Here is a 25,114-nt window from a genome sequence, read left to right as displayed (position 1 = left end):
GCTTGTTGTACTTGCAATTCTTTTCATTTCAGTTTGTAATATTTTCGTATGCATGTCGCGTGGCTTTGTGCTTAAACATTGTACGTCCAGTTATTACGCTATTGTAAAACTTGTTTGTTGCTTGTCTTTCGTTTTTTTGCTTTGTATGTGGCCTTTTTTGAATTTTTTCGTAACATATTAGACATGGCTCTGTACTAATACATCCCGCCTTTTTGTAATTTTACTATGGCTAATTTATGCCATCTTGTGCTTCTGTGTAACATATTTGTTTGTTTTTGTAGTGATTAAGGTTATAAAATAATGTCGACTGGTGTATATTTGACATTTTTAGTTGTCTGTTTGTTTTGTTCACACATAATTTTCAATATAATGAAACTTGATGCGACTGTCATTCAAGTGCGAGGTTAAGCTAGCTAAAAAAAAACCAGGTTAAATCCAACATTTTCTTTATAAGAAAATGTCATAACTTTTTCAGGAAGATGTGAGTTATTATTCATTCGTTGATGTGTTTGAGCTTTTGATGTTGCAATTGATAAGAGACTCCGTTTTGAATTTTCCTCGGACTAAGAACGAGATAAATGTACTACGTCTTTGCTACCATCACTAAAAGATGTTAAGACTTATTCAAATGAAAATAGAACAATGATAAAGAGTGTAATGTGTTGTTTAATATCAAAAGTCATCTAACGTGATGTTTACCTATCATGATTCTAAAGCCATGTACAAACAAAGTTGGCGAATTATTTCTTCAATATGACCACAATGTTACAAAAATATTCATCTGTAATTCTTCATAATAAGAAAATTGTGTATTATTACTTTTAACATCGTATCTTATCTAGATCGAATCGAAATTATTCTGGAATGGGATCAATGCTGTGTTTGTCAACATGGTCATATTTGAATCTGATAAACTGCGCCTTAAATTCACCAAGACTTAGTAGTTTTGATGTATCCACTTCACCTAATATGATAAACGCTCCATCACTGGAACACCTTATTACGAAGGCAGTACTTGCATTGGCTTGCTGTAAATATTAAAAACAGAAACATATTAACCGTTAATATTAAATTTGTTTATAATAGGTCTATTAATGCATTGTATAAGTCATCATGTTCAAATCTAAATACAAGAAGTGTAAATTCAAATTGCAAATGTTTCAGATGAATTCAAATAAACATTGGATTAATGAACATCTAAATGATGCTATGTACTAGAAAATATTTTTAGTGCAGGGAGGTGACTTGATCGTGCATGACTTAGACATACTCAATAAATACCAGCGAAAAATATCTTTACAAGACGAGTAAGGAATTGTCGCATAAAAATTAAATACACTGGAAATGACAAAGTTCACGAAAAAAGTCCTAGCAAAGAGAGGGGGTACGCCCTCTACGCCCCCTCTGGATCCGTCACTGAAAGATAACATTTTTCTAAATATCGTAATATGTTATTTATTTATTTTATTTAGTTGATATTGCACACAAACATCTTTTATAAACGTAGTAAAGTATAAAGTTTATTATTCGCATTGAAATGTGCTATAAATGCACATGTTTTGGTTTTGTTCCAAAACAAAGTAATTGTTAGCGTTAATTAATGTCGTACCAGTGTTAAATTACCGTCCTTCGTTACATGTAGATGTTGTTTATGCTCTTCATCAAGATACCACCTTATGAACCCCATATTGTCTAAATTCATCTGTCTTTCTTCAATAAAATGACCTGCAGGAAGATAAATATTTAAAAAGAGTTTGCAAAATTAAAGACATAACTGAAACACTTAACTCAAGTAGAAAAAACCTGATCAGATAAATCAGCCTCATATATTTGTATGCAAAACGCGTAGTTTGTCTACGAAATTATATAATTGAGGCTTAAACCAAAATTATTGAAATGCCTAGGAGACCTTTGATAATGCAAGCATTGGTTCATTTACAAAGAGTTAACGCCCTGTCACGATTATGTTTGGTGTGTCTGAGATTTACTAATAAAGTATTGTCTATGTATATTGATACACACTTCACTTTATTTGATTTTGACACTGGCAATAATATGACTTTGACGAAATAGCAGGTGTTAGGCCGATCCGTAACACAATACCACATTTACTTTATATTGAATTACATTTTTGTTCAACGACCGATATATGTATTTCCAGTCTAAGTGTAGTATATACTTCCTGTACTTCTGATTCTTTTAAAATCTCGCACCCTGCCAACTACAAATTATAGATGTCTTAATCAACCTTGCACTGCTAAAGCCTCGGTCACATCTTACCGGATCGCTCGAACGGACGCCTAACGGATAACTTTTTTTTCAATCCGTTCATGTCCGTTAGACGTCCGTTCTTATCCGTTAGGCGTCCGTCCATATCCGTTGCATGTCCGTTAAGCGTCCGTTTTATCCGTTAACGTCCGTTTTGTCCGGTGGAAAATTTTGAGCATGTTCAAAACTTTGAACGGACGTCCAACGGATAAAATGTCCGTTGAACGTCCGTTAGGCGTCCGTTAGGCGTCCGTTTTGTACGGTACTCGTCCGTTTTGTATCCGTTAGGTGTCCGTTATGCATCCGTTGAAGATCCGGTAGACCAATTCACCAACGGACGTCTACCGGACGCCCAACGGACGCCTAACGGACGCCTAACGGATAAAACGGATGTGAAACGGACATAAACGGAAGGATAACGGATAAAACGGATGTCTACCGGATGTAAAACGGACAAATGCCAATTGAAATTTCTCGTGGTTTATTGCCTTTAATTTTTAGATGGTTATAGCCTTTAATTTTCAGATTATTTTGTTCATCCGTTTTATCCGTTACGCTTCCGTTAGGTGTCCGTTTTATCCGGTACTCGTCCGTTGGATGTACGTTCGACGTCTGTTCTGTCCGGTACGTATCCGTTTCACGTACGTTCAAGGTCCGTTGTGTGTCCGTTAGACATTCGTTACATGTCCGTCAGTACACCAACAGACTCCCAACGGATACAAATTTTGTCAACGGATAACTTTTTTTTATCCGTTAGGCGTCCGTTCGAGCTATCCGGTAAGGTGTGACCGAGGCTTTATAGGGAGAGAAAACAAAGTATACTCAATTATATGTATGTGTCTTTACATTGATGAAAATGTCCGACGGTCTCTCCTGGCCGTGACGAAATGAGTTCTTCAAAACCGACGTGATCATTTTTCAGTCATTGCATGAACTTATGTATGCCTCTCTTCTGTATGGTAATAGTACGTTGTGGTTTCCAGTGACGTGATGGTGTAGACGTTTCATAATTAAGTTTTGCTGCTACCGATGAACCTATTGGATAAAAGTTATTATTTGTTTTTATTCCCCATTTTGCCTACAAAGAATAGAACAAAACAAGGATATTTCAATCAAGTTATCGTTATATGTCATGTATGTTGCATACCAAAAAATACATTGAATATGTTCAACATCATTCTAGCCAGAAATATTTACCTGTCGACAATGTTGGTTTTAGTTTGCTTTGTTATCCTGGTTTTTTTTTTTTTTTAATTTTAAGCACTCAAATGAACGTTTAGTTGTAATATTACGTATTTATTACCAGTTGAATACGTTTTCATGTGGAGGTTAAGTAATATATGTGTAAAACCAGTTCACACCCTCAATTTTTCATGAAAAAAAGTATTCGTAGTTCGTTCTTATGTTGTACTGTTATACCTCTATCCAAGGTTAGGGGAGGGTTGGGATCCCGCTCACATGTTTAACCCCGCCACATTATTTATGTATGTGCCTGTCCCAAGTCAGGAGCCCTGTAAATCAGTGGTTGTCGTTTGTTTATGTGTTACATATTTGTTTTAGTTCAGTTTTTAATAAATAAGGCCGTTAGTTTCCTCGTTTGAATTGTTTTACATTGTCTTATCGGGGCCTTATATAGCTGACTATGCGGTATGGGCTTTACTCATTGTTGAAGGTGCAAACGGTGACCTATATTTTTTAAAGTCTGTGTCATTTTGATCTTTTGTGGATAGTTGTCTCATTGCAATCATACCACATCTTCTTATTTAAATGTACAAATTCCGGAGTACGAACCTCATTTCCTATTGTTGAGATAATTATGTGAGAGTTTTTTTTTGGTTTTTTTTTTATGATCTTACACCTTGTTTTATTTAACATTGAAGTTCGTTATGTTTGTTAACACTTTTGTAAAATGTTTTCTTAAATACCTTTTATCAATTGTTCACTATTGCTTTACTATTTATTATTTAAGAAAATAAGAAGGGTCCGTAGCTTTTATTTCTAGACAAATATATAGGCTATTAGCTGTTTCAGTAATGGACAGTTGGTGGACAGTTCTGTGTCAAAGGAGAAGATCTAGATACGTCAGGAGCCTGTAATTCAGTGGTTGTCGTTTGTTTATGTGTTACATATTTGTAGTTCGTTCAATTTTTTTTTATATAAATAAGGGCTTTAGTTTTCTCATTTAAATTAGTTTACATTGTTAGTTTGGGGCCTTTTATAGCTGACTATGCGGTATGGGCTTTGCTTAGTGTTGAAGGCCGTACGGTGATCTTTAGTTGTTAATTTCGGCGTCATTTTGGTCTCTTGTGGACAGTTGTCTCATTGACAATGATACCATATGTTTTTCTTCTATTTTTTAAAGATAATATAATGACAAGAAGAATCATAACAAATATAGTGTTACTATTCTGTGTTATTTGCCTTTTAGATAACTCATTTATTATCGAATCTAACAGTATGATATGTTTATCAATAAATTAAATAATGTCCATACCTAATTGTTGAAATAAAGTAGAATTTACTTCTGTTATATTTTCTGTGCTTGGTCTTAAGTAATTCTGGAAGAACAAATACATTTGTCCTTTCAATACATCAAATAACACATAATTTAAGATGCTGAAATTATAGTATACTCATGAAGAGATATTTGAAAACCATTATTTAAAGAAAACCAAACATCAACGTGATTAAAAACAAGATGACACACAGCTAAATAGAGATACAAAACTCAACCTGTACAAAGAAAAAAAACAAAAATAATCATCTTCAGCCAGTTTTACAGACCATAAGCCGTACCATTACCTATATTGGTTGACTTTTATAAATTTTTAGTTGGATGCAGAGTCTTAGTGGCACTCATTCTATATCTTACTATATCCATAAACATGTATATAAAAAACACAATAAGGTAATATGTCTTAAACTCTTGCGTGAAATTATGTTCGTGGGCTTTTAATGTAAAACAAAGTGTTGATGTTTTGTATAAGAAAATGAAATATCAGTATACAACTTTAAAATAAGTGTATTGACTGCTTAAAAGAGACAAAAGATACGAAAGAGAGATTAAAAACAACACGCCGAATATAATTCATAATGTGATGGCAAAAAACGAAAAAAAAATAAACTGAAAAACATTTGTATACAAAACTCAACATAGAAAACTAAAGACAGTGAAACATGGACTCAAATTAAAACTGGGGATGATTTCGGGTGCTGCAGAAGGGTATAGAAATCCTGCTTAATATGGGGCACCCATCATGTTGCTTTTGGTTGAAATATCTGTCACTGACAATTAAAAAGAAGGGATCAGTATGTGTAGTACACAAAGGTTGGTTACATTTCTTATAAACATGCATTTACTTAATAAATTATGGATACCATTGTTATGCTTTCATTTTTGTCGATAGGTTGGCTGTTTAAATAAACTGTAACTTCTCCATCCGTCATCAGTGTTAAATCCATGTCATTGATGCTCAGAAGTTGGTCTTCATTCCTACAAAATTTGCATAAAAACTAGAAAAAACCCTTACAAAGAGTAGTAACAATTTCTCCTAAAATACTATCAGTATACCTTTATACTTCGGAAACCATGCATAGGAATGAAAAAGCTACACTTATGCTTTACCATATGAAATATTTTGGTGTCTCTGGTTTCAATATGTTAAGCAAAGCCGTAGCCTATAGGTAAGAACATATCCAAACCTTTCAAAATTTGATAAATTATAATACAGAAAAAGAATGTTTACATGATAAGCATGGTACATTTCAATTTACCAAAATGAATGTATAGGAGTGCTTTTATATGTACCTGAGATTTAGTTGATTAAACCATATGGAGCTTGACACCGACTTGATCTCAGAAAATATGAAGATGTGCTGGAAGTACCCCTCATCACCAATATACCGGCTTTGTAAGGTGAAACTATCAGTCTGGCTTGGTGATGTATCTTAATCTGCCTGAATCATACAACAACAACAAAAAAAACAAATATAAATTCGATTTGCATGGAAATTTCACACATATTTGCTGTAAAACTGTTTGCAATACCATCACCAAAATTATCAAAGTCTTACATTTTAAGTATGCTGCATTTTAATTACTTTATGTGTCTTTTAGTTTGTAGAACTGATATTTATTTGTTGTGGATTCTTGAGACTTCAAATTGCGAAGAAAAAGTTTATTTGATCAGTGTGTTTGTTCATTAAAACAAAGTCATTGGTAATAAAAATTTCCAACCGAAACCTAAGAATCGTATCACAACTAAAAACAAATTCAACTTTTGAAAGTTTGATGCCGTTTATATTCCTCGACCAATAAATCAAAGGTCGACATATTATACATAATTGCAACCACATATTCAAAGCTATCCCCTATGAATTAAATAAAAGTCAAATATTGCGATATATAGCAGTCATACTAGACACATGATTGTATTTTAAAACATAAATAAAAACTTACAGTAGGTTTTATCTTTTCTGTTTTTGTCCTGTTGCATGGTGTGATTTGTTTCTCAATATCATACAAAGAACCTCCATGACACTTGCCTTTTTCGTGGAAATTGGTAGCAGGGTAAGCTAAAATTAAAACAAAATTACTAGTTTGCTACGATGATATATGTGGCATGTTGTATCAGATTTATACATGACGACATGGTGAACTCAATGTTTTTAGCAAGGAAACCATAACATGCATAATTTAGATAAACAAATGATTAAGCAATATAATGTCCTGGAAAGGGAATTTTCTGTAAAATCATCAAGCCGGTTTTAGCATTCGTAAATGTATAAGTAGAAATAGCCACGCAATTGTTTTGAAATGAGAAATCCCATGAATCACTTAGTGCAAAGATTGTTTTTATAAAAAGTGCACAATATATAACTTTCTCACTTTCTCTAAAACAACATCTATTCCAGTTATGTTGGCATTCGAGGAATAAACGTTTCACGAAATGTTGACATTCCATACATACCACATCTTCTTTTTTTATATAAATTATATCGTGGTATTGTATGCTGGTGTATATAAAAAAGAAGATGTGGTATATATGGAATGTCAACATTTCGTGAAACCCTTATTCCTCGAATGCCAACATAAAGATGGAATAAATGTTGTTTTAGAGAATGTGTTGAAGTTAGTTTAAGACAAAAAAGTATGTTCTTGAAAGATCCCTTTTACAATATCTATTTTATTGAAATGAAATGGAATAATAAGGAAAATGAAATGAAAACTTAAAAGTAAAACCTATTGAATTATTACAAATAAACGAAAAGATCCATCGTTTTCTACACACATGAATGCTTTTCGAGATATGACAGTTGTTCTCCATTCGTTTGATTTGTTCACGGTTTTGCTTTAAATTTGGCATCTGATATTCAATTTTCCGCCTTGAATTTTGCTCGGAGTTTGTGATTTTTGTTCATTTACCTGTGGTTTTATTTTTGCTTAGAGTTTTTCAATCAAACAAACATGAACTGCTTATCAATAAATTCAGGGGAAGTAAATTAGTAAAGAACGTTCCTCTTTTATCTGTTATAATGTAGGTTTTTAGTTGCATATGTTTAAATGAATGTGTAAAGTTTTTGCAATTAACATTTCTCATTTTAGCAAGACACTTTTCTGTTTTCTCAAACGGTTTGACATCTTGTTATCATGTGACTATTTATTATTTAGTAATGCATTACATACCTGCCCTTGAAAGGACCAAAGTTGGTGCTGATTGTCCGCAGACTGAAATAGAATATTAAATCTGGTAATACAATAACTAAAATACATTATAACTATTATTTAAGAAATAGTTCTTTTCTCTATGGTTATTTTAATATGGGTAGGCTCATTATTTGTAAATATCTTAATACAAAGCGTTAGCGAGATATTAACTACTGACAAATGTAATGCCTACCCAAGTTAACAAGAGCATAGAGTATGTCATGATAGAAATATTTCGATTCTAATAGGACTATTTAAACGTTTTTCTTCGAATCAGACCAACAAGACACATTCGAAATGTCGCCATTTTTTATTTGATGAACAACAAACGTAAAAGAAAATCAGCAGTTTAACAATAAAAAAGAACGGACACAATTAAACTTAATTTTAGAATTATCTTATTTAAAATCCGCTCGAGCAATACCAACTAAAAATGTCCATGTTGATTTCCGGTGTTGTTTAAAATTCATCTGACGCTGTAATTTCAATTGTGACGTTAATCACGCCTAGCCCATATTTTAAAAGAATTATAAAAAAGCTTTGTTTCTAAAGCTAAACAAGAACGTCATATTCGAATATAAAATGAATGCACACAAAGACGATTTGATCAAACCAGTATAAGTAAAAAACTGAGATAAACAGTAGTTGTCATACACTTTTATGTTTACTTGAGGTTTGCTATTTAGTTGTATATTCATTTACAAATGATGGATAGTGGCATGTCATTTATCAGGTTTTACCCATCAATTTTTTCGAAAAATGTCAGTACCGAGTGAGAAGTATGACAATTGTTTTTCACTAGTTACGTTAGTTGATCACGTTAAATTTTTGAATTTGCCTTGGAGCTCGGCATTTTTGTTTTTGTTTTTCTAAACAAGTACTTTGGTGTCGAATTACTATTGAGAATTATGAAGTTTTAGTAGACAATTCATAAAAGCTGTACGAAAATTGTGAAGAATCCAGAAAACCAGAAGTTCATTTACTACTTTTTGTCGAAAAACATCTGATTAACAAAATTAAATACTTGGGTTGCTGTCGGGTAAATTCATGTCTATTAACAAAAATAAAGGTTTAAGATATTTACCTCTTTATTAAAAAAGGTGTGCTGAATAAACACTGTATATTTTGTTCTTTTTTTATGTAATATTGAGTGATTGCTTATTTGTCTTTTTACAATGTTCGCAACTGAGTGAATGGGTTTATAATTGCTTTGATGATATTAACACTGCTCAAAAAGAAACTTTTAGTTTGGATTTAAATATATGGTCTTTGATTGATAAACGTTTAAAGACGGAAACATTTCATCTGAAAAATGGAGGAACTTGACACATGATGTATGACTAGTGTATTCTTCTAAGTTGTCTTACTTTAAATAGGTGAACGACGGATGTTGATCATTGACAATAGGTTACAGGCAGTGCACTTTCATGTTTCAATTCATGAAGTGGTGGCGGAAGATATTAAAGGGATGTTAAAACTCATAATTCGAAGACAGACTGACCTAGAAATTTATAAAATTGGCAACACGAATTCCAACAGAATGTTGGGTTAATCTTAAGGGCTCCTAGAGGAAAACCCGATCATGTGCACCTATCATTTCATCCGTCGTAATATGAAGTAAAATCACAAATATATAATTGAACAGAAAAAAATGGGGAAAAAGTATATTGTATTCTCCAATGGCAAAATGAGAGGTGAAAGAAACCAAAGGAAACTTAAAGGAACGCTATGTCTAAAGAAAACAAACCTTAAGGACATACGACATCATACAACACATAATATTGAAAATCAAATACTGAGCAACACAAGCCTCATGAAAAATAGGTGATCTCAGGTGCTCTAGACGGGTTATCAGATCGTGCTCCACGCGTGGCACCTTTCGTGTTGCTTGTCTTAGAACAAAACCAGAGACAAATATTATTAATTTGTCGCATTCATGGACGTGATTGTTGTTACAACAATTGAAACATATTCGTTGTGATATTTCATTATGTCAACCAAATCGTGATGGCGTATGTAAAATTTTCAAAACAATGGTGTGTCAACTTCACTATTTGGAACTCTTGGCTTTATAGCTTCCCTGTGAGCCTCATTCATGTATCCAGTAAAGGGTGATACTAGTAGAAGATACAAGCCCTGGAATAAGTATCAACTTGAAGATATATACTCTGTGTGCAGGTGCTCCTTGAATGCTTGTACAAAGAAAATGTTGTATTCTATTCTTTACTTACCGTCAGCTTCTTCTTTGATCATAACTTCTTCCATTGCAGGTTTAGATATTTCCTCTTTATTTAACAACAAACAATTACTGTTACAGTTATTCATGGTATTTCAAACTTCTCAAAGAGAATAAACAACCAAACATTAAAACTTGATAATATATAATGTTGTAATATTGTCTATTACATCAATGACTAGAATTTGAATGAATGAATTGTATCATCGTGTTTATCAACTATAATGTACACGTGTTCTTTTCTTATGACAGCATTTCCCAAAAGTACGGAATTGTAAATACCACATCCGATACTGTGTAACTATATAATTTGTTTTAAACTATTATTTTTGGTTTTCACATATATCCTAAGGGGATGAATTCAATTACATCGTAATTAATGTATACGGACGTTTTACAAAGAAACATTAGAAACAAAAAGTATACCGTCCTGTCCTAACATCCATTAACTAACGTCCTTGTTTATTTAAGGTTTGGCTTGGCTTATTGCTTCATTGTTTACCTATAGAAAAAGTTGATGAATGAAAAAAAAACGGTAACGACCTTTAATAGTTCTTTTCTATATATATAGTAAACATATTACTATTTTACATTTTTTTACTATTAAACTAAGTTCGCATAACCAACGATAAAAATATAACACCGCTAGATATTTGTGTTTTCTTCTGTCCTACAATGGAGTTTTGTGTTAAATTTCGCACATTCTTGTTCCAGGTTGATAATTTATGTTGTAAGCAGTGATGTTGTTTTGACTATATCTAATTAAATGCAACTGTTAAATAAAGTGTTTTGATTTAGACGAATGTGATCTACATACATCTAGAAAGATAATACAATATTGTCGTAACCTAACGATAGTGAAGACCTTTCAAAATTACGTCCAGGTACTTTTTGTTTTCTCATACGTAGAAAATGACTTTTTTTTTAAATTTCATCAATAAAATATCAAGAAATAAGTTAGGAAAGTGAATAAGAATAGATGCAAGTTATACACACTGTTCACAGTATGGACTATATTTGTCCTTTGACAATTTTGCTTTATATTTTGATACACCTTTAGTAAATTGGCCGGACATATTCACTTTTTACCTTTATAAGTCAATCTGTTGTTTAAGTTAGTAAATAAATTCAACTTGTATTTTTGTTTGCCAGTTCAAATTGTCTTAAACATAAGATTATACAGTTATGAAGATAAGTACGGGAAAAATGTGGGTTTTTTTTGCTTTGTGCTTTGTCTATATGTCTTTTTATATTTCTTCGTTACCTATATATGACGTAGCTCTGTACTTATACATCTCCTTATTGTGTTATTGTACTTTGGCTAATTTATGCCATTGTGTGCTTCTTTGTAAGATATTTGTTTGTTTTTGTAGTGATTAAGATTATAAAATAATGTTGACTGATGTATATTTGACAATTTAACTTGTCTGTTTGTTTTGTTTACACATCATTTTCGATGTAATGAAACTTGATGCGACTGTCATACAAGTGCGAGTTTTAACTAGCTATAAAACCCATTTTAATCAACCATTTTCTGCATTAGAAAATTCCATTAGAAAACAGGAATATATCAGTTGTTATTTATTCGTTTGATGTTTTTGAGCTTTTGATGTTGCTATTTAATTAGGGACTTTCCGTTTTGAATTTTCCTCTGAGTTCAGTATTTTCGTAATGTTATTTATTTGAAAACGGAAATACATTATAACAAGGTCAACCGTACTAGGGTCATATAACAACGAGATGAGTATACTACGTCTTTGATACCACAACGTATATATTTTAAGACTTATTCAAATGAAAATAAAACAATGATAAAGAGTCTTTTTTAATATCAGATGTCCTCAGACGTTATTTTTTCTTATCTCTCATGATCCTAAATCCATGTACAAACAAAGTTCTAATGTTCTAAAACATTACTGCTACAATATCTGCGTAAAAGAAACAGATAAGCAAACAACCACACACGTCGTAAGTCACAGATATATATTTGAAACCCAAGGTTTATCGGTTTATGGTACAAATAAATTTGAATTTTTTTTATCTGATACGGGCGCTCTCAACGAGAAATCGGTGAGCTTCATATGTACCAAATTGTGCCTTTTAAATGCAAATATCCCACTCATAGTCTAATCAGCCTCATGACATCCAACACAGCTGCCTGACGATTTTGAAAACATCAAACAGACGTCAATGGCGAAACATTCATTTTCTTTTTAAAACGATTAAGATTAGTGAGTACCCTGTCTCGAATTATTTCTCCTATATGACCACAATATTACAAAAACAGTCATCTGTTAGACAATTAGACAAATTATGGCCAATTATCTAGTTATTATTACTTTTAACATCGTATCTTATCCAGATCGAATCGAAATATTTCTGGAATGTGATCAATGTTGTCGTTGTCAATATAATCAGTTTTGAATCTGATAAATTGTGCATTAAGTTCACGAAGACTTAGTAATTTTGATGTATCCACTTCTTCTAATATGATAAACGCTCCATGACTTGAACACTTTATTACGAAAGCAGTACTTGTATTGGCTTTCTGTAAATATTAAAAACAGAAACATATTAATTTAACTGTTGATATTGAATCGTTTCTAATAAGCCTATTAATGCATTGGAATAGTCATCTGTTCAAATCTAAATACTAATTACATTCAAATTGTCTATAGAGTTTAAAGATTTACATTATATACGAGAAGTGTAAATCCAAATTGCAAATGTTTCTGGACTGGGTTGCACAAACGTCTATTAAGTTAATAGACTATTAACTTCTAATAGACTATTAAATATCTAATTGACAATTAGTTAATAGAGTGATTTAATAGCGTTGCACGAATCACTTTTAAGGATACTATTAACTAATAGACAATTAAGTGACTATTAACATTTTAATAGTCAATTAAGCTCCATTTAATTCTGCGAGTTTCATCATTTTTTCACAACATCATTACGATTTTCATCGTTTTCACGACGTCATCATGATTTTCACGATTTTCATCAATTTTTCATGACGTCAACACGATTTCAGCGATTTTCATCAATTTTTCATGACGTCAACACAATTTCAGCGATTTCAGCATTTTTCAACGGGGTTGTGTTCAACATCGTAGCAGCTTAATAATGCTACATAGTGCTACGTAGATTTATGACTATTGAACGTGTAGCTAGCCTAGCTGCTATTAATATCTACGTAGCTGCTAGGCTAGCTACACGTTCAATAGTCATACATCTACGTAGCCGCTAATATATTGAACGCAACCCTGGGTCTACTTTCAATTGACACCAAAACATGTCCAATTCCAAAATACAAGAAATTGCATATGTTGTATTGAAAAAGATAGAAAAGTCTCGAAAAACGAGGGGAATAGGGGAATAAAAAAGCATTAGTTTTAGATTCCATTATGTTACTAATTTAAATGTAAATTTTATAGTCGACGTCTACAAAAGAAAATTGACAACTGCAGCCTGCTATATTTATATCTTCCATTTTGAGAGTCTGACTCAATCTAAGGCCATTTTTCACTTCGTTTATGGAAGGTTGGGAACTCGAATAAATTACTATAGTATTTAGCACAAACGTGGTAAAATCAGAAATTTTTAATCTCCCATGAGAAAAAATTAGCCGCTAATTTATTTCAAACAAGATACAATAAATTGCTTGTGTTGCCATTGCAAGGGATTGAAAATTCTCGGAAAAAATACACGAGGGAAGAAATTAAGTATCATAAATCGGGGCAGCCCCGTTATTCAGATGTCCCATTAGTCCGACACCACATTGGTGCGACAACCCAATAGTCCGACGTCCCATTAGTCCGACACCCCATGATAGTCCAATACCCCAAATAGTCTGACATGGAATAATTCAACAACTTTTTTAAATAAATAATTTTGATTTCAAAAGAATAATCCCATCAGTTAAACCTACATTCCTTCTGATAGTCCTAAAAACAAGTGAAACTGTGAGCTTCTGCTCACTGATGATACCCCCGTCCAAATATGCATTTGCTATCAGGTGTAAAAATGATACAAGTGTTCGGTAAACAGGAAGATGTTGAGTGATGAATCTGAAAACGCACCACACAGTTTAGTTGACTTATATCAAGCCTGAAACCAAATTTCAGACATCCTGGTAGTGTAGTTCCTGAGAAAAATGTGACGAAAAATATTCATGGGACGGACGAACTGACGGACCGACGGACTGATGGACTGATGGACTGACGGACTGCCGGACTGACGGAAGGACAGACAGAGTTAAAACAGTATACCCCCCTTTTCTTCAAAGCGGGGGTATAATAATAATACAAGTAACATATCATAAAGTACTTACAATATTTCAATTTTGCGTGATGTCCAGTGGCAAATATTATTGACATGCATGTTCAGGCCGAGAACAATCATTTGACAGTAAAAAAATTAGATAGGCCCTGTAATAGTTGCCATCCGGCATGAAAAAAAGGTCAATGACACTTGAAATGCCACTAGACAATGAAAGTACATACTAGTATTGAATAGGAACCGCCGGGAATTTTGTTTGCAGCAGGCTCAGACAATTTATCACGGTTGATCGGTAGATACGTATTAGTGAAAGTGGTCGTATATATTCACCCCTAAAAATAAAGAATGAATGAGACGCGGTGTAGCGATCATTTTGTCAAACTAAATAAGCTTTGTGAAGCTTTATCGAATTACTAACATGACGATACACAGCTATGTATCTCTCCCAAAGCAGAGAAATTAGACTAGTTAGACTTTACCGCTTAGACGATTGTATGCTAGATGCCTAGTTTAGTGTACAGAATTATTTTGAGATGAACATTAGTTTAGTTAGCCTATATATACAACAATGTTTATACACTACTTAATTGAAGAGTTAGTTAATACGCGGTACGTTCAACTTTAAAGACTGTGGTAAACCAAATAGAACTTTATAAAGTTTGCCGCGTTCTCTGTGAGGAATCTGTTAGAATAAGTTTACAACAGCAAAATATGCTCGTAAATCGGAATAGTGAAAACTGGCACCTTCCATTGTGAGTGTCAAAAGGGGTGGTGTTGGTTGCTAGAGTAATTTTCGTGTCGCATGTTTTCATGTGTTGTTTAACACTATAAACATGTAAGGTTGGGGGAATCTGCATTCTAAATATCTTTTTTCATCTGCTTGACCAGAAATATTTATTTCTATCAAATTGGGGATCAGAATATTTTTTTTTAGGAAAAAACCATAACCCCCTTGAAGTTAAATGGTCGTTCCCTGATTACGTGAACATTTTTCTTTATGAAGAGAGACTGCACTGCCGATGACATTTCTTTTTTTTAGTAGAATGTGTTCCCATTTTCTTATACCAAAATTTGCAAAGTTTTCAGTTTCTTTATATGCATATGGTCATGGTACTTCTTTGATAGTTATACCCGATAGTTGGCATGCTAAAATCTGTTTCTGTGATATTAGAACGAATAGTTCAAATACCATGTCAACAATTATTCTATCAAAGAGTGTCTGCATTGGGGAGGAGGGGGTCTTTCATATCTGTATTCTTTAAAATGTTTGCCATTTTCTCTATTTTTTATACTTTTGCCCATTATTTTAGTAGGACCTCATTTTTCTCTATTCTTTAACCCCCCCCCCCCATCATTATTCTCTATTCTGTAAATCCACATCAACACCCTCACGAAGCTCTACTCATGAAGTATATTTGATATTACGGCACTTATTAACCTTTATCGGACTATTGGGGTGTTGGACCAGTGGGGTGTCGGAATATCTGGGCGATCCCCATAAGTCCAATAATTGTTTATGTTATTATGAACCCTATCCCATGTCAATATCAGATATTTATTGGTTAGATATAAATATTATGGACAATATACACTATGCCATCTTTATTTAAAAAAAAAACTAAATTAATTCACTGTGTAATATATCAAAATTATCACGTAGTTTCTCTTTATGTCCTACGAGTAACAATGTATGGTATTGTGCACTGTTATGTTATTTGTGTTTCTTATCTGTAGTAATCATTAAAATGTTAACTTGGCATGCCATACTGGATAGAAATGAGGACGTGAAAGAAAGCACTCTTTATCAAAACGTCAATGGAGATTACATTTACACATTATTCGTTTAAATACATCGTATTTCAGGGAAAATGTGTATTAATTTTCAATGTTGACACCAATATCGATCTGCTGAATGTAGAATTTTACGAAGAAAAACTACGGCTGTAATTTAAAACTGCCATATTTGTTATTGCATAGCAAAGACTAGTTAAAGCATTGACAATATTATAATATTGACCTAGTCCAAATAATTTTGACGTTTGGCAAGGCTATTTTATTTTTTTTCTGGGACGCCTTCCATTTACCCAATATTGTTATCGTACGATGCAGTCCGATGTATCCGCGTATTACAGAATTATTTTGAGAAGAACATTAGTTTAGTTTGTTTATACAACAAATTGAATATGTTTATACACTACTTAATTGAAGAGTGAATTATTTAAAGTTAATACATTGAACTCTAAAGACAGTGTTAAACCAAATAGAACTTTGTAAAATGTATCGCGGTCTATGCATATGAGGAATCTGTAAGAACAAGTTTACAACAGCAAAAAATGCTGGTAAATCGGAATAATGAAAACTGGAACCTTCCTGTGACAGTGCCAACTATTTTATGAAGGGTTAATTGGATTACGGAGGAGGGGGTCGTTAATTCCTATCTGTATTCTTTATACTTTTTGCCAATTATTCTCCAATCTTTATATCTAAACACCTCATTTTTCTCTATTAATTCTTTGTTATTGGTCAATTTTTCTCTATAATTCTTTAAATTTCCCCCATTATTCTCTATTCTGTAAACCCACATTCACACCTTCGTGAAGCTCTACTCATGAAGTATATTTTCTATAACTGCAGTTATTAACCTTTGTCGGCCTATTGGGGTGTCGGAACAGTGGGGTGTCGGAATAATAATGTGTCGGAATATCTAGGCAACCCCAAATAAGTCCAATAATTTATGTTATTATGAATCCTATCCCATGTGAATATCAGATATTTATTTTAAGTTTATATCCAAGATATACCAAAGTGTCGGATAGTTTTGTTTCATCTTCATTACAGTTTTCAGTTTCAAAAAAAAAAATTGTTTTAAAAATATGTATTGGATATAAATATTATGGACAATATACACCATGCCATCTTAAATAATAATAAAAAAAAGATTAAAAGTATCACGTAGTTTCTCTTATCTCCTACGAATAACAATGTATGTTATTGTACGTTATTGTGCACTGTTCTGTTATTCATTTCTCCAATCTGTAGTAATCATTAAAATGTTAACCCGGCATGCCATACTTAATAGAAATGCGGACGTGAAAGAAAGCACTCTTTATCAAAGCGTCAACGGAGATTGCACATTCTTCACCCCTGTTATAAAAGGTTTTCAAATGTCCAATGCTTTCGTCCATGCATGCCTTTTAAAAATTGTTAATTTTGGAGAATGGATTTTATACTAAGAAATATATTTCAGTTTGAACAAAGCATATACTTAATTCCAAGGATGAGGGCAAAAGTTTTTTCTTCAGTTTAATGACACTTGCCGTATTGAAAATAAAACCATTGTTTCCCTAATAGATTCATAATGACAATGGTTAATCATAGAATTACAATTATATCTTCATTTATGCTTCAAAAACTTATCAATGTTTATCTTTTCTTTTTATTATTATTTTAATAATAACAAAAACAATTCTTTTTATGACGAAATCATACAATGTGGGATATCACCGGCTGTGCGAGGCTCTCAGTCCGTCAAATCATCGAGTTGAGAAGCCTTTCACGATATTCTTTGGCTGATTTTGAGGTACAAGTAATCCAAGCACTTGCATGGCATCCATTTTAAATGTACAATTAAGGACTTAATAGCGCTCCTTCGTTCAATTAAATTTAATAGTGAGTTAATAGACTATTAACGTTAATTAAATTTTGTGCAACGCAAGTAATAGACTATTAAATTTAAGTGTACTTTTAATTGACTATTAACTTTAATAGACGTTTGTGCAACCCAGTCCTGATGAATTTAAATGAATATCGGTTTTTTAAAGGATGCTATGTATTCGAAATTCGTTTTTAATGCAAGGCGGTAACTTTATCGTGACATTTCATGCTTTTGTAAATCGATACATGTTCTTTCAATATAATTTTTACGTATGTATTTCCAGAACAAATTTCATTTGGAAAGGAAATATGATTATGTTTGAATAGTTGATGAGTAAATATATTGCTACATTTGTTTACGATTTAATACATGTTGTACTTCGTGTATCATTGTTTAGTTTACATTTGTGCATTAAAAATTAACATTTCTCTAAATATCTTAATATTTTGTGGCGTTGGTTTTAATTTATAAATGAAAAAAAAGTCTTTTGTATATGTATTAAAGTATAAAGCTTATTATACGTATTAACTGTGCTATTAATGCAGATGTTGTTTTTTTTCAAACACAAAGTAGTTGTTAGCGATAATTAATGCCGTACCAGTCTTAAATTACCGTCCTTTGTTACATGCAGATGTTGTTTACGTTTTTCGTCAAGATACCACCTTATGAACCCCGTATTGTTTGAATTTAGCTGTCTTTCTTCGATAAAATGACCTGCAAGTAGATTAAAGATTTTAAAAGGGTTTGCAAAATTATAGATATTACTGAAACACTTTACTCGAGTAAAAACAATCTCATCAGATATACCTCATATATATTCGTATGCAAAACGCGTAGTTTGTCTAAACAATTCTTATCATTGAGGCTTTAACGTAACTTATTGAAATGCCGAGGAGACCTTTGATAGAGAGTTAACGCCCTGTCACGATTATGTTTGATTTTAATACAAACTTCACGTTAATGCATTTTCACACTAGTAATAATGTTACTTTGACGAAATAGCAGGGGTCAGGCCGATCCGTAACACAATACCACGTTTACTATATATGAAGACTTTTTGGTTCAACGACCGAATTGATGGACGAACAATATGATTGCAACATATGTATTTCCAGTGTAGGATATACTTCTTTCACTTCTAATGATTAAATTTTCTAAATTTAGCACCCTGCCAGCTACAAATTATTGATGTCTTCATCAACCTTTTATTGTTATTATTGAAAGAAAACAAAGTATACTCAATTATATTTATGTGTCTTTACATTGATGAAAATTTCCGACGCTCTCTCCTGGCCGTGACGAAATGAGTTCTTCAAAACCGACGTGATCGTTTGTCAGTCGTTGCATGAACTTATGTGTGCCTCTCTTCTTTAGGGTGACCGTACGTTGTGCTTTCCAGTGACATGATGGTGTAGACGTTTCAGAATTAAGTTTTGCTGCTACCGATGAACCTATTGGATAAAAGTTATTTTTTGTTTTTATTTTCTATTTTGTCAAGTAAGAATAGAACAAAACAAGGATATTTCAAGTCTATTATAGTAATATGTTGCATAACAAAATACATTGAATTTGTTCATCATCATTCTAGACAGTAATATTTACCTGTCGACAATGTTGGTTTAAGTTCGCTTTGTAATCTTCTGTTTTCTATTTTCCTTACTCAAAAAGATATCTAGTTGCAACGTTACGTATATAACACCAATTGAATAAATAAAGGCAACAGTAGTATATCGCTTTTCACAAGTTATCAATCGACTGAGAGAAAAAAAATCGAGTAATCTAGGCGTAAATAGTTATCAAGGGTACCAGGATTATAATTTAGGACGCCAGACGTGCGTTTCGTCTACATAAGACTCATCAGTGACGCTCATATCAAAATATTTATAAAGCTAAACAAGGACAAAGTTAAGAGCATTGAGGATCCAAAATGCCAAATACGGCTAAGGTAATCTATGCCTGGGATAAGAAAATCCTTAGTTTTTCGAAAAATTCAAACTTTTGTAAACAGGAAATTTATTAAAAAAAAATGACCACATTATTAATATTCATGTCAACACGGAAGTGTTGACTACTGGGCTGGTGATACACTCGGGACGAAACGTCCACCAGCAATGACATCGACCCAGTGGTGTAAATAATTATCAAAGGTAAAACCAGTTCACAATCTCAAATTTCCAGAGTACTAAATTCATTTACTATTCGTTCCTTGATTAGTTTAGAGTTTGTTTTTGTTTTATTGACTTTCCCCTTGTTTTAATTGACATTGGAGTTTGCTATTTTTGTTAATACTTTTGTAAAGTATTTTCTTAAATAACATTTATCAATTGTTCACTATTGCTTTACTATTTATTATTTATGAAAATAAGAAGGGTCCGTATCTTTAATTTCTAGACAAATATATAGTTGTTTCAATAATGGCAAGTTGGTGGACAGTTCTGTATCAAAGGCGAAAAGAAATAGGAGCCTGTAATTTAGTGGTTTTCGTTTGTTTATGTGTTACATATTTGTCTTTCGTCAATTTTTATATTAAAAAGGCCGTTAGTTTTCTGGTTTGAAATGTTTTACATTGTCATTTCGAGGCCTTTTATGGCTGACTTTGCGGTATGGGCTTTGCTCAGTGTTAAAGGCCGAACGGTGACCTATAAATGTTAATGTCTGTGTCATTTTTGTCTCTTGTGGACAGTTGTCTCATTGGCAATCATACCACATCTTTTTTTTTAAAGAAAATATAATGACAAGAAGTATAATAACAAATATAGTGTCGCTATTCTGTTTTATTTGCCTTTTAGATAATTCGTGTATTATTGAGGCATTGTCGAATATAACAGTATGATACGTTTATCAATTAATTCAAATAATGACCATACCTAATGGTTGAAATAAAGTAAAATTTATTTCGTTTATATTTTCTGTGCTTGGTCTCAAGTAATTCTGCAAGAACAAATACAATTGTCCATACAATGATATATCATTTAAGATGCTGAAAATACAGTATACTAAAGAGACATTTGAAAAATATAATATAAAGTAAAACCAAGATCAGCGTGACTAAAAACAAGATGTCACACAGCTAAAAAGAGATGCAAAACTACGTTAACCTCTACAAAGAAAAAACAAAAATGATAATCGTCGGTCAGTTTTACAGATCATACGTCATATATTAATCTATAATGTTTTACTTTATGAAGGAGAAGGTATGATTAAGTCTGATTTTAGCCCCCTTTTCCCCATTTTTCTATTACTGTTTTTGAAAGCTTATTACGTTAAAACATTTCCTGAGGGTAGAAATGTTTTTGGATGAACTTCAAAACCACTAATGTATGCAACTGGGGAGATGAAGGGGGTTAACTTTCTGTTACTATTCAAATATTGTAATTATAATTCATTTTGTAGGTGATTTTAACAACAAATTATTTTTTGTTAGTGCCTGCGCCAACGTGAACCAGGTGTTTTTTTATTCCAATGTCATGAGATCTGTTTTTTGCTATCTAAATCGCCATAATATTTTCCTGGTCACATAGGCGCACGCTATTAAATTTTAAGAAACAATGGCCAAAAATCGTTAATTTACCTTCTTTTGACACCTTTGGTGCCCTTATATCCCCTAAATACCCCCTAATCTCACCCATTTTCTGAAACTATGGGTTTTTAAGGTTCGATCATCCAAACAAACTTCAAACCCGAAGAAATATTTTAACGTGATAAACAAAGGCAACAGTCGTATACCGCTGTTCAAAACACTTAAATCGATGGACAAAAAAACTAAATCGGGGTCACAAAACTGAGGGAACGCATTAAATGTAAGAAGAGAACAACGACACAATATTAAAATATAACACACACAGAAACGGACTTAACATTATACATAATCCGATGAGAATAACAAATATAACATCAAAACCAAATACTGTAAAAGTACTTTAATTCGTGGGTATCAATTTTCGTGGTTTGAGCAATATTTAAATGTTCGTGGGTTTTTAAATTCGTGGATTTAAAATTTCTAATTTTTTTTTTAAATGGAAAAATTAAAGCCCTTAAAAACGAAGGTTACAAATAGTCTGGATGGAAGGAAATTGCAACGTAAACATGGACTCCTGTAAATCGTAGTGATAACACTAATTAATTCATCATAAAGTTATCAACATATTAAAGACCATCAAAGGTGTTAATTAGGCCATAAACATGTCACCTAAAGACAACAGTAACATAAACAAATGCTATAAACGTATCTTGAAATGTCAAATTATTCTTAACAAAATCACACCCAGCATGAAATTATTATTTCCCATATATGTACGAGAACTATGATGATATAAAATGAACACTTTATCATACTAGCAAATCAATACCATTCATTGATCAAAAATATTTTTATGATAATTAAAATATCAAAAGTTGTACAGTTTATGTTGTTAAAGATTAAATGGGTATAATCCTGTTTGTAGTTGTAGTTCTGTGACTGCTATTAAAGTATTCTCAGATTTTGCGTTATTCAATATATTCTCTAGATTATATCAGTAGTAAAACCTACCGAGGAGGATCTTGCAATGTCTTGATTTGGACAATGGTTGTTTTATTTCGTTGGACACTTAATTTCGTAGATCAAGTCATCCACGAAAACCACGAAAATTGGTACCCCACGAATAAAAGTACTTTCACAGTACATGAATTTGGGATAGAAAAGTACCGTGACACGTCTGATAGTATTGTGAATTCACACTCAAATAGTAGAGAAAACAAACCGCACAGCGTTTAAATATAACACACACAGAAACGAACTATAATACAACACTGGTCATATTCCCGATATGGTACAGATCATTTAAACAAAAAAAGAAAAAAATGGTGGGTTGAACCATGTTTTGTGGCATGCCGGATAAATAGCTTTCCAAAACAAAATTTTGAAAATGAGAAAATAGGTACCTTGTCTTTTTTACTTGAATGGCAGTCATACCTTATCTTACTATATCTATAGATATGTATATAGAAAACAAAATATGGTCATATGTTTTTAACACTTGTGTGAAATTCTGTTCGCGGGCTTTTCATGTAATGCAATATGTTGTTGTTTTGTACAAGTGAGTGTAAAGTCAGCATATAATTCTCAAATAAATGCATCTTCCTTTATCTATTGACTGCTTAAAAAGACACAAGATATAAAAGGGAGATTACAAATAAATTTTATACGTCGAACATTATTGATAGTGTCATAAAAAAAACGAAAAACAACGAACTAAAAAAGTGTATACACAACACCACATAGAAAATTAAAGCCTGAGAAACATGAACTCGACCATGAACCGGGGATGATTTTAGCTGCTGCAGAAGGGTACGCAAACCCTTCTTCAAATGTGGCACCCTTCATGTTGCTCTTTTCTAAAATATTTGTCACTGACTGTTAAACAAACGTGGATCAATATGTGAAGTACACATATATTTGTTACACTCCTTATAGCATGCATTTACTAATAAATTACGTATACCATTGTTATGCTTTCATTAGTGTCGATAGGTTGGCTGTTTAAATAAACTGTAACTTCTCCGTGTGTCATCAGTGTTAAATCCACGTCATTGATGCTCAGAAGTTGGTCTTCATTTCTACAAAATTTGCATATAAACTAGAAAAATACCTTACAAAGAGTAGTTACAATTTCTCCTATAATACTATCAGTATACCTTTATACTACGGAAATCATACATAGGAATTAAAAGCTACACTTATATTTTACCATATGAAATATTTGGGTGAGGACATATTCAAACAGTTTAAAAATTTACTTAATCCTAATTCAGTTTCAGAATATTTACAAAACAAGATATTACATTTCAATTGAATACAATGAATATCTAGGAGTGCTTTTATGTGTACCTTATATTTAGCTTACCAAAACATATAGAGCTTGACACCGTCTGGATCTCAGAAAATACAAAGATGTGCTGAAAGTATCCCTCATTAGCAATATATCGGCTTTGTAAGGTCCAAATTAAGCTGAAACTATTATTCTGGCTTGGTGATGCATTTAAATCTGCATGGATCTATACAAAAAAAAATTCAAACAAATATGAATTCGATTTGCACGGACATTTCACACACATTTGCTATCAAAATGTTTGCAATACCGTCACCCAAATTATCAATGTGTAGCATTTTAAGTATGCTGCATTTTAATTAATTTATTCTTTTTAAATGATCTTCAAGTTATGTGTATTTTAGTTTATATAAACTAATATTTATTTGCTATCGATTCTCTGTTAGTTAATCAAGTTTGTGTTGTTTATATCTTAGTACAGTACGATAATTTTTAAAATTGTTATGCGATGATGACTGATGTACCCATATTTTGACTATTTTATTAATTGTGACTGTTTATTTAACGCATCATGTAAATATAACGGAATTTGATGAGACTGTTATAAAAGAGAGAGGGTTAGCGCTATAGAACCAGGTTTAATCCACCATTTTCTACATTTGAAAATGCCTGTACCAAATCAGGAATATGACAGTTCTTGTCTATTCGTTTTTGATGCGTTTTATTATTTGATTTTGCCATGTGATTATTGACTTTCCGTATTGATTTTCCTCTGAGTTCAGTATTTTTGTGATTTTACTTTTTATGCGTGCATTCTCCAAATCAGCTAACACAATACACCGTGAAAATTAAACTTGACAATTGAGACTTGAAATACCGAAATAAACTGTGTTTGATCAGTTTGTGTGTTCATTCAAACAATGTCAATGGTAACGAAAACAAAATTTCCGAAACCTATTAATCGTATCACAACTAAAAACAGAAACTTTTGAACGTTCGATGCCGTGTAAGTTCCTCGACCAATAAACCAAAGGTCGACATATTGTACGTAATGACAACCACATATTCAAAGCTATCCCCTATGAACTAAATACAAATCAAATAGTGTGATATGTAGCAGTTATACTACAAATGATTGTATTATAAAACATAAA

The 25,114-nt window shown here is 32.3% G+C and overlaps 1 long non-coding RNA gene across 2 annotated transcripts; it reads right to left on the bottom strand.

The window, feature by feature from the left end:
• Positions 1-1,609: 1,609 nt before the first annotated feature.
• Positions 1,610-23,750, bottom strand: LOC143068651 (uncharacterized). 2 transcript variants are annotated; one of them, XR_012976218.1, is made up of 4 exons: positions 23,634-23,750; positions 21,018-21,081; positions 19,413-19,601; positions 1,610-1,725 (listed from the first exon to the last, which is right to left on the bottom strand). It is a non-coding gene; the product is annotated as an uncharacterized LOC143068651 (long non-coding RNA). The 2 variants fall into 2 exon arrangements; XR_012976217.1 differs by lacking the exon at positions 1,610-1,725 and having other exon boundaries at positions 19,325-19,601.
• Positions 23,751-25,114: the final 1,364 nt, after the last annotated feature.

This window comes from Mytilus galloprovincialis, chromosome 3 (genome assembly GCF_965363235.1).
Source record: "Mytilus galloprovincialis chromosome 3, xbMytGall1.hap1.1, whole genome shotgun sequence".
NCBI classification, from domain to species: domain Eukaryota; kingdom Metazoa; phylum Mollusca; class Bivalvia; order Mytilida; family Mytilidae; genus Mytilus; species Mytilus galloprovincialis.
Note: the sequence above shows the minus strand (reverse complement) of the source record. Positions and strands in the feature narration are given on the sequence as shown.